Consider the following 11,680-nt stretch of genomic DNA (forward strand, 5'->3'; position numbering starts at 1 on the left):
ACAAATCACCATCAGACAGCAAACCCTGACATACTTTTGAAATTATTAGCAACTAGTGCAGTGCCTGTTCAAAACGGACCAACTGCTTTGCTTCCGGCCGCTACTTCAACGCATAGAAAAGTTAATACAGTTGATGTGAGGTGAGAATGAGTATATACACCAACAACATGAGAGAAACTAACATTCTATTATACACAGATGTTATGTAAGGACTCTAATAGTACGTAAATGTTCTTTTCTCATTTCAAGTAGCCTAAAATAAAATAATATGCATCCTAAAATAAAGTGGATCGATCATATTGGGCTCTTAGATCATTCCTATTTTCTGTGCCTTCAGTTTGGATTTGAGTGGGTATGTTTGCTCCAAAGATTTGTGCTTTGTCTGTAGTGGTGCTTCACATTCACCACGGTCACGGAGCATAGGACACAAACTGGTTTTGAACTCCCTGTGGAAAGTATTTCCTTCATTTTACACGCTTAACTCAAGTCATTGTGTGACCTTTGCTCAACTCTATACATGAACGCCTCCTGTGTCAACGCTCACTGCTAATCTGCCAAACGTGCTGTTAACACTACACTTTCTGTCTAGACACAGGGTAAGAGTATCCATTCTTGATTAAAAGCTCTGTTTTCGCGGTCTACTTTTCTCGTTTTAGAGCACTTTTCTCTGACTCGTGTCACGCCTCATCTCTGTTCTCGCCCTGACATGCTGGAGTCAGTCGGCAGATCCCTGAAGCGCCACCCTGTCCCTGCACAGAGCAAAGTGGCTTGCTGATTGCTGGTTTATTCAAAGTTTATTAATATTAATTGTATCAAAATTACACAAAATTGAAACTGCACTCCCTCTGTTCCTCAGCCATTCACCCGCCAAGTGTGGAGTCGATCGGATGAACAGTTTAAGAGATACAGGAATGACATACAGACGTGGCCGAAATTATTGGTACCCTTGCATTTTATTAAAATAATACACCATTCGCCCTGAACAGCGTTAAAATTAAAAGACATTTTATTATCAATGCATGTCTATGTTTGGTTTGCAATGGAACAAAACAAAAAAGTTGTGAAAATAACTGAATTCATGCTTATTCTACAAAGATATTCTAAAATAGTCTGGACAAAATTATTGGTACTCTTTAGGAGTTGTAAGAAATGATATGATAGTTTAAGCTACTAGTGTGTTTTAATTAGTATCACTGGTGTTTTCAATCTTATAATCACCCACGCAGCCAGTTTAAAAGGAGAAAATTACTCACTCTGATGTTTTGTGCCACTGTGTGCATCACACTGAACATGGAAAACAGAAGGAAAACTAGAGAGTGGTCTGAAGACAGAAAAAAAGGTAACAGCCAAGCATGGTTAATGTAAAGCTTATAAGACCATCTCCAAAGAGCTTGATGTTCCTGTGACCACTGCTGGGTGTGGTTGCAAGAGGAAAACAAGCCCAAGATTAAACAGAACGATTGCTCGAATGATTGAGAAAGAACCAAGGAAAACTCAACAATACAGATCCAAGCTGATCTTCAAGTTCAAGGTACAATAGTTTCAAGTCGCACCATCTGTCGCTGTCTGAATGAAAAGGTGCTCCATGGTTGAAGACCCAGGAGGACCCCACTTCTAAGAGGGAAACACAAAAAAGCCAGACTGGACTTTGCCAAAATGCATGTTGAAAAGTCACAGTCCTTCTGGGAGAATGTGCTTTGGACAGATGAAACTAAATTAGAGCTTTTTTGGTAAATCACACCAACCCTATGTTTACGGAAGAAAAAATGAAGCCTTCAAAGAAAAGAGCACCATGACTACTGTGAAACATGGAGGAGGCTCAGTGATGTTTTGGGGTTGCTTTGCTGTTTCAGGCACTGGGTGCCTTGAATCTGTGCAGAGCACAATGAAATTAGAAGACTATCAAGGCATTTTGGAGCTGAACATACAGCCCAGTGTTAGAAAGCTGTGTCTTAGTCACAGGTCATGGGTCTTCCAGCAGGATAATGACCCCAAAACATACATCAGAAAGCACCCAAGAGTGGATGGGAAGAAAACGTTGGACTGTTCTGAAGTGGCCTGCTATGAGTCCTGATCTGAATCCCATTGAACATCTGTGGAAAGAGCTGAAACTTGCAATTGGGAGACAGCACCCATCAAACCTGAGAGAACTGGAGCAGTTTGCTTGAGGAGAGTGGGCCGAACTACCAGTGAAGAAGTGTAGAAAGAGTTACAGAATGCTTTTGACTGCAGTTATCGCCTCTGAAGGCTGTGCTACAAGATATTAAATTATGGGTGCCAATATTTTTGGCAATGCCATTTTCATTTGTTTTATTGTATTAAATCATATGTTAAGTTGTAAATAAAAGCAAAGTTTCAGTTATATTCAATGTGAAATGAAGAACGATGGATACCATATACTCACATTTCAACTTAATTCAGAGAACATTTAGTTTTTTTTAAAAAAGGTGGAACAGGACCAATATTTTTGGCCACATCTTGTACGTACATACATACAGTACATACAGAGATTTCTTCCTTTAGTAGAGGGATTATTTCAGATGACTGAGATGCATGCATTAAACCAAGCACGGCACAAGACATCAAAGTCTCAAGCATCAAAAAGTGAAAGAACAAAAAGGTAAACACAGAGCTCCACCTAGATATGTATCCATACATATAAAACCACTACCAATGCGATACAATACAATTCACCCCATTACGATGCAGTGCGATTTGACAAGATTTGATTTACACAATGCAATTCTACGCAATATGATGCAATTCAATGCGATGCAAAAGAATGATGCAATACAATTCAATATGATAGAGTTTGATTTTATTTCTTAAGCATACAGCAAATCTTAAATAACTAAAAAGGTGCCATTTTTACTTTACATATTTATTTCTCTAGTACTGCAACTCAGTAAGCATCTCATTTATGTTGTTTCTTTTTGACTTCTAAAAAAATAACCTTTCACAAACAGGCCCTTTCACAAGTCCTTTGTAGTGTAGTGTTCTCTGTCTCCAGTTTACATGCATACGCTCCGTGAACCAAACAATTACCATCAAAATAGTTTAATAATCCACTTACTCAGATATGCGGAACAATAATTCTAAAGCTTGACTTTCACCTGGAGTGTTTTGGCAGCGCACCACTTACCTGTAGAATGCTAGTGCACTTAAGAGACAGTTTAGAGAGGAGGAATCTAAATATCAAATTATTTGTCACATATTATTGGTCACATTTCTAATAATAAATTCACAGGGCCTCTACTAATAGTTATTTATAAATAAATTGGATTTTACAGATGCAAAGATGTTAGAAATGATGCATGGCAAATTCATCCTAAATTGCTTTTGCATTTGCAATTGCAATTGCACTGAGAACGCTTATGCCGGTGCACCGATGCAAATCGGTGAACCTTCCCATCACAAATCCACATAATGAATCCTGCCAAGCTAAATGATTGGGAGTGGAAAATTAATGTTAGGCAAGGATCTCCTCTATAGCCAAGTGAATGATATATGAGCAATCAAAGTGAAACACAGTGTCAAATACATGGTTTTTAAAGTCCAGGTAACAGGAGATTCATTGGATTATACTGGGATCTAACCAGTACTGGAAGTCATCATCAGCAGAAGGCTGTAATACCCCAGTCTGACAGCAGGGTGTTGCTGTAGAGATCTGTCTTCATTCAGCTTGTGACAAGGTCATAAAAGGATTTCTTTCCCAATATGAGGTGAGCGCCCTGGAACAGCGGTGTCAGGACAACTCACCTTTTATACCTTTTACTGCTTTTATACTTTTTTATTCGTTTTTATATTTATATGCCTTATATATATTATATTATTTATTGTTATATTCTCGTTTCTGTAATGGAGCCTCCCAACAAAAGAATTTCACACAAGTGTATGTGACAATGAACATCTTGAATCTTACCTACAGGTGATATCACTCTTTTTTTCTGTAATGCTTCAATTTTCATACCAAAAAAAACATTTTTCTGTTGAGTTAATCACCCCTCTCTCATGCAGTAAAACACAAATCATCTTTCTACCGGCTGGTTCAAGTAAGGTGGCACCAGTAAGGACTGTTATATAAACAGTCTTTGACAAGGAGGAGTTTCCTTGTATTTTATAGACAGACTGTTCAAACCAGAAAAACAGCATCACAGCAACACATCATCAACACACATCATTTGTTTTGACCTCTTGCCCTGCAAATAACAACGATCTCAGCAGCAAAGTCAAAACTAAGATAACATTGTAATGTTACAACAAAAGTCTTGGGAGGAGGTCCAGGGTGGATGGTTGGACATACAAAGTGTGCAAATTAAACACAGAAGAATATAGACTGTCTCTCCTCTGCTACCAACAGTTGATGTTGGTTTCTTTTAACCATGACATCTTTTCCTTAACTAAATATTTATTTAAATATTTAGTTAAGTGTAATTGGCTGAACTTAACCAGACCTTAAACACACTGTTGAGGTGGCAGATCAGGTGCTCACTGACTAACAAACTATAGCCCAGTATCCCTAGGAGTTATGTCTATATTGAACGTTTCTGCGCCTCGTGATATTATACTAGAAAGTGCTTCACAAAAGGCAGAAAATTAAAATGGACAATTAATAAAATCATTCAATTTATTATAAACAGATTTTATAACAGATAAAACCAATTCCAGTAATATAATATAAAGACACTTCAAAGAATGAAAAAGCGCAAGTTTTTATTCATTTCATTTCAGATCTTTATTGTCCCACAAGAGGAAATTCTTTTTTGTAGCAAGGTAGCATAAAAACACAAAACCATGAAACATAAACACAATAAAAACACAAAAATACGATAGAAGACAGTAAAAGTGCTGCTCGTCACTACAGGTGCAGCACTCTCCTCCTGTTTTCTTCCAGTGCAAACATTCAGTGCCAATGCAATGCCAGCAGAGGTGTCAATGCAGAGAGCTCCGGCAAAACAATGCAGGATCGTCCAGCAAAAAAGTTGAACCTGTACTGTGTATTTTATTCTTAGGGTATGATCTGAAGGAGCAAATGTGAAACTCTAAACAAAACTAAACAACAACTTCTACAATTCAACCAGACATTGAAGAAGGGTTAAGTGTGTTCACTTCCAAAAAGACATCTGAAAAGCTTCTCGTGTGTCATAATCTGCGGTGATGTTGCTGGCTCAGCAGGTTACAGCAGTGATTAAAACACGTTGGATAAGCCAACAATGTTCGGCATGTACAGTTGTCTTCACAGTACAGTACATCTTAAATGCACGGGATTATGAATACCAGTGTGTGAAAATGACTAGGTGTGTGTAACTGACATGAGAACTTGAGTGGCCCTATTTACACTTGGCATTAACATGTGTATCAGGTGATCCGATCACAAGCTCTAAGTACAGGTGTGAATGCACCCAAGATGCATTGAGGACGCATTGAGATCCGATCGCTCAGACCACATTCGGAGGTGATCTTCATGCTTCTTATATGTATTTGTTACATATTGTGTCAGAACCCAGAGTTGTTTTGCTCTCTTGTATAATTAGGTGCTGGTATCGTGTGTACATGATACCAGGTATCATGTGCACCTTCAGTGTTGTGGTTTGTAAATGTTTTGGAATGTGAACTGACAGGCTGTAACATAAAATGATAATTGTCCCTCTGGGGACAATATTGTCATTATTGTCCATTTGGGGACAATAATAACATCATCCCTGCATCATGTTACTGTTAATGTTTTGTTTGCACACCAGTGTCGTATCCAGGATTTTAGAAATACTAAGATCAAGACTTTATGTACATTTCTGAAGCCAATGCAGAAGTACCTTGAAGTGCACAAGAGTGAATTCTTGCAGCAAGGCAAACATAAACACAATAAAAATGCAATAACATGACTGAAGACAGTAAAAAAGAAACTAAGGGCACCATCAGACTGACTTCATCCCTGTGTAAAAAAATGCACCCCTCTCATTTGAATGAAGCCAGCAGAGGTGCCAAAGCAGAGCGCTCTGGCAAAACAATGCAGGATCATCCAGCAAAAAAGTTGAACCTGGCTCAATTTTTGTAGCAACGCAATGTGACGTCATCTGACAAGGCACTGCATTGGCCAGTCACATACATGCAACGGCACATTCATGATGGATTATTTTCTAATGTGAATGCTGTATTTCTACTGTTAATCTTGCAATCATTGTGATGCAAGATAGTTGCTGCTCTGATAACTTTCCAGAGTTGTAAAATCCTGTTGGTGGTATTACATACGGCTGTGCAGTGTTCTGCTGTCTCATATACCTTCAAATGCATCAATCTATTTCTCCAAATGGACTTTCTGGATCTTATTTCATGTCTCACTGGTAACTTAAACAACATACCCCTATCAAAACTGGTTTTTGGTCTGAATCCCCGGTAAGCATGTGGAATGTCTGACTGTTTGCATCACTTTTTTATTAACCGTAACCAGGATCTTTCCTGAACCTTACCCAAGTACCTTAATTACCTAACCCCAACTTAAACATATTTTATTTGCCATAACCATGACACAAAGTCACCATATCATAGTTGACAGCGAGAATTTAAGAAATGTGTTACATACACTGACAATGTTTTGATAATGCTAATTATAATTTTCAAAAGTGTTTTGCTTTGAATGGAAAGCAAAGAACATTGATTAAAAGACTTTAAAAAATGAAAAACAATATATTGCAGTCTGTCAGAGATTTATATAAACAAACCTCAGGGAATGTGGGAGGCTTCTGCCGCCAGCAAGTCCAGGAGTCGCTCATATTGGATCTGGTAGAGTTTGGAGATCAGTTTGGCAATTTTTTGACTTAGCTGAAAGCATCCAGAGCCGTCCAAAGGAGAGGTGAGTGGTGGCATTGATATAAAATGTAACTGCAGGGTTAGTTGTAGCAAGCCTGCTACCAAACAAGCCAAAAATAGAGCAGGATTCATCTGTGTTGTCTGAGTTGGCGGGTGCTGGATCTACTGCTCAAGTAAGATTCACATAGTGGATAACCGATATACAGATAATAGTCTGATAAAAATCAATTGAAAGTCAAGTAATCATAGACAACACACCATGAAAGAGTATAAGTGAAGGCAATGTGTGTTGTGTTGTATGATAATTGCTTATAAACATGATTTTGAACTGATGACATGCTTACATAAAAAGAAGCGTTACTTCTGTTTGGGCTTTTGGAGACCTAAGCTGGAAAACGTGTTAATACAATTAATTTTCATATGCTCTTTATCTATGATTGATGCTGACAGTAGACTTTAGTTAGCTCTACCCTTCCCAAATCTAAAACACAGTACGTCATGTAGGATAACATACTGTTCATTTCTTTGTCTGTGCATGACCTTTTGGCAAACAAAAGGATGTCTGTGTTTAATTTCCCGTACTTGATGTACTGCGGACGTGTGCTGCAACTCCTGATAATGGTGCCGCAGCCGCTAATTGCATATCATACATGTATCATGGCAGAAAAACAGAATTACCGTAGTTTTAAAAAATGTGTCCATATATTTTCATATATGAAAAGACCCAAAATGAACACTGTAAGTGGACTACTTGATCACTATAAGCAAATTATTTAAACAGCATTTGTGTAGGAATGATTCTTTCCTGAGCTTTTTGATCCATATAAGCGGTTGATCACTGTAACCATGATCACTATAAGCGGTTTCCACTGTTAATAATATAATTAGATTATTAATGAAGCATCAGTGTTAGAGCAGCATGTTACTGTTGTAGCTGCTGGAGGTGGAGCTAGTTTCAACTACTTTATATACAGTTAGCTAGTTTAGTCCAGTGGATCCCAACCTAAGGGTCGAGCCCCTCCAAAGGGTCGCCAGATAAATCTGAGGGGTGGTGAGATGATTAATGGGAGAGGAAAGAAGAAAAAAACAAAGTTCTGATACACAAATCTGTTTTCAGCTTTTTGACTTTTTCTCTAATATTTGATTTTACATGAAATATCGGATCATTTGAACATTTATTGAAATGAAACCATATGAGAAGTTTAGAGGGAAAAATCACCATTTGGTGGAGCTGTTAACAACTCATAGACATCTGAAATATGACCCTGACTACACCCTGCTTTTTGTAAGACGCCAAAAGCCGAAAAGGTTGGAAACCACTGGTTTCATCTTTAACAATGTGTTGTATTTTAAAAGCTTGTTATATTATCCATTGTGTCAAATCTTCATCTGAAAAGTAACTAAAGCTGTCAAATAAATGTAGCGGAGTAGAAAGTACAATATTTCCCTCTGAAATGTAGTGGAGTGGAAGTATAAAGTAGCATCAAATGGAAATACTCAAGTAAAGTACAAGTACCTCAAAATCGTACTGAAGTACAGTGCTTGAGTAAATGTACTTAGTTACTTTCCACCACTGACAAACAACTGTGAAAACAGACAAATACTGCTGGTGGGTAGTTACTTGTTTATTATTAGATAGATATTACTAATCTTTCAGTTTCTCATCCATAAAATGAATACTAAATTTAATATCATGTTGTATATGTTTTGACAACTAACTTCTCACACATCACTGTGATATTTAGGGTGCGTCTCATAACACATAAAAGGACAAGTAGAATCAATAAGGGAGCAGTGGGTGGGGCAGAGGGGGCCATTGCCCCTGTAGCAAGCCTGGAGCCCTCTGCAGCCCCCATAAAATGTAGTGTCTATTATTTGACAAAGAAGATTGTCAAATAATAGACACTTATTTAATTGTTGCGGGTATACCTACCAATTTTTCATTGAGATTCCTTAAATGTGTGAAACAGCACATCTCTGGGTTTTAACAGTTGCTAACTGTCAGCCAGTGTGTAGTCAAACATGATATAGCAGCTTAACCAATTTCTACCAAAAGGAAGAAAGGTGAAGTTGGCATCCTTTAATTAAACAGTTACCAGTTAAACCTGCATTAACTGATTTTTTTGGCCACTTGGGGGCAGCAGAAACAAGTTGTGAACACAACATTGACATATCATCACCTCGTTAGTTATTATATTGAACTTTTTGGCAAACTTAAGCTTATTTCCACATCCAGTAGTTACAGAACCACATTATCATCCATTTGGAGGCATGTTTCTATCCATCTGGCGAATATAAGTCCAACATTCACTCTCTTTGAGCTCTGTTTTTGCTCTCTACCAACTCCTGAGAAAATTAAAAAAGATTCAATTTAAATCTCTCTTTAAACATCAGTTGAGTTTTTACTCTAAACCTAGATTAAATTTTATTCTGTTGCACCAAAACGTTCAATTCAAATTTAAAATGTGATCCAGTATTAACTTTAAACTAACACTTGAGGAAGTTTAACTTTTAAAATGGCTGCCTTTTTGAGATGGATTGAGCAAAATAATCCAGTTCCTCGTAGAAAATTAAGGGACAGACTCAACCCAACTGAGATTTATGATGCTGCTGAATTTTTTTCAAAATACCAGTTCAGCAAGAAAACTGTTATGGAGCTGAGGAGGAAAATTGGACCAACCATCAAACACGACAGTGAAAGAAATGCAGCTGTACCTTCAATGCTCCAAATCCTCATGACCCTTAAGAGAGAGATTTTGAGATTTTATGTCACCGGATGTTTCCAGAGGGTGGGTGGGGACCTATTTGGCCAACACAACTCCACTCTCTGCCGAATTGTCGGCAGGGTATCTAGGGTAATAGCAAGTCTGAAGAACCAGTACATCTGGCTTTCTCTATCAGGGCAACCAGCTGCTGGATTCTACAGTTTTTCTTAAAGGAGGAGAAATTAGAGCTTCTCTCTAGAGCCATCATGAGTAACTTTTTAGCTAGTTAGCAAACAATGTAATGTTTATACAGAGCGTTTATATAGCATATAGAGCGTTAATACAGAGCAGTTGAAAGTTAACGATTGTAACGGTCCGCCCTCCCTCTTTTTTACTTACTAGATCCAGACAGCATGCAAATTTACTTTTTTTAAAAATTTATTTAGCCTTATTTATTTATTTAATTTGGGTAAGCAAGTATCTACATACTGATTAAACTTTATTTCATTTTGGTTTAAATCAATAAACTTGAATTTGCTAAATGGAGATTAGTTTTCAATTGTGCGACAGAGTTCTGCTTAATTTTAAATCTGGATTTACTCAGTTTAAACCTAGTTTTGCTCAACTCTGATTAGAACTAATCTTAGATTAAATTAATCTTTGTTGGTGCAACCCAGTCTTAGAAAAACAGCAGACTCTCATATATGAGAAGCTGGAACGAACAAATGTTTGGCATTTTTGCTTGAAAAATGACTGAAACTATTAATCAATTATCCAAATAGTTGCTGATTAATTTTCTTTTGATCAACTAATTGATTAATCAACTAATTGTTGCAGCTAATTTATTGGTTGTTCAGCCACTTGTTGATGTGTGATTTGTGAATGAGTCTGAGCAGAGAATCTGACTTAAAGTGAGCTGAATGAGCTTAAAATAACAACAACATTGTAGGCTTTGTAAGCTATTATATAGGGCTGGGTATCGTTCAAAAACTTTCATAACCAGTACCAGTACCGATACCTTGACTTGACTTCAATACCGGTTCCTGAACGATACTTTCGCTGCAAGGATCCCTTGCTTTGTCCCCCGGTGAGCCGGTTGTGGAGGACAGCTTGAAAAATTTGTTTTCGGGGCTAGGCGAGGCACACGCCTCTAACTTATGATGCTGTACACACTCCGTGTTTTGCCTAGAATGCTGCTCCACTGTGTTTTGGTCACCATCTTCCAGGCTAGTCAGGATAGCATGTACTTGACTCCAACCTCCGACATCACATGTAAACACGGAAGTGGCCGAGCTGTAATGGAGGCGGCTAACAGTGCTAACAGAGCTAACAGTGCGAACAGGGGTTGCTGTAGGGGTTAGCATCACCGGAGCAACATGGGGGGAATCGGACACTTCCACAACAACGCTGGCCCATCACCGTGGGTCAGGTCGGTGTTATTTGCTGCAACTGCAGTATGCACCACCACTCACCTGCGCACTCCTTAGGTTTCGAAATTTGGTACTGAATGTCAAGTCATTTTTCAATACTCAATAGTATCGAAGCAATTTGGTTGGTGCCATGAAAGTATAAAAGTTCAGTACCCAGCCCTTCTATTATACTGTATGTATGTCGATCATATAGACGAGATTTGTCATGTTCATTAATACTTTTTGATGTGAACATAAACTCTTACATCTATGAATGTTTAGTGTTCAATCTTTGTAGTATTCAGTAATGATCGCTACCTGAATCAGAGTATAAGCATTGTAGTACTTTATATATTTCTGTATACTCAGAAAATATATAGGAAACAAGTGTAACTCATGTACATGTGATATATTGTCTCGTTCTGATGTGAACAAAAATCTGTTGTTATAACAGGAAGATACTAAATTTGAAGTTGGTAAAATTGTCCTATACTTTATTCTTTATTTCTTTAGATGACCTGAGTTAATTTAACAGATTCCCTGTGAAACAACAGCTTTGTTGATGCCCTCAAAATATTATAGCAAAAATGAGCATATCCTGCTCTCTACTGGCCAAAACAGTATAAAGCACTTTAGTTAAAGGAAAATCACAACTAAAAAGAAGTTAGATCACCTTTATATGTGATTCTGGACACAGTAAAGTAAATATCTGCAACTGTCATGAAAACAACAACAACAATGGAGACGAAGAGCAGAACA

Source organism: Thunnus thynnus, chromosome 1, assembly GCF_963924715.1.
Source record: "Thunnus thynnus chromosome 1, fThuThy2.1, whole genome shotgun sequence".
NCBI classification, from domain to species: domain Eukaryota; kingdom Metazoa; phylum Chordata; class Actinopteri; order Scombriformes; family Scombridae; genus Thunnus; species Thunnus thynnus.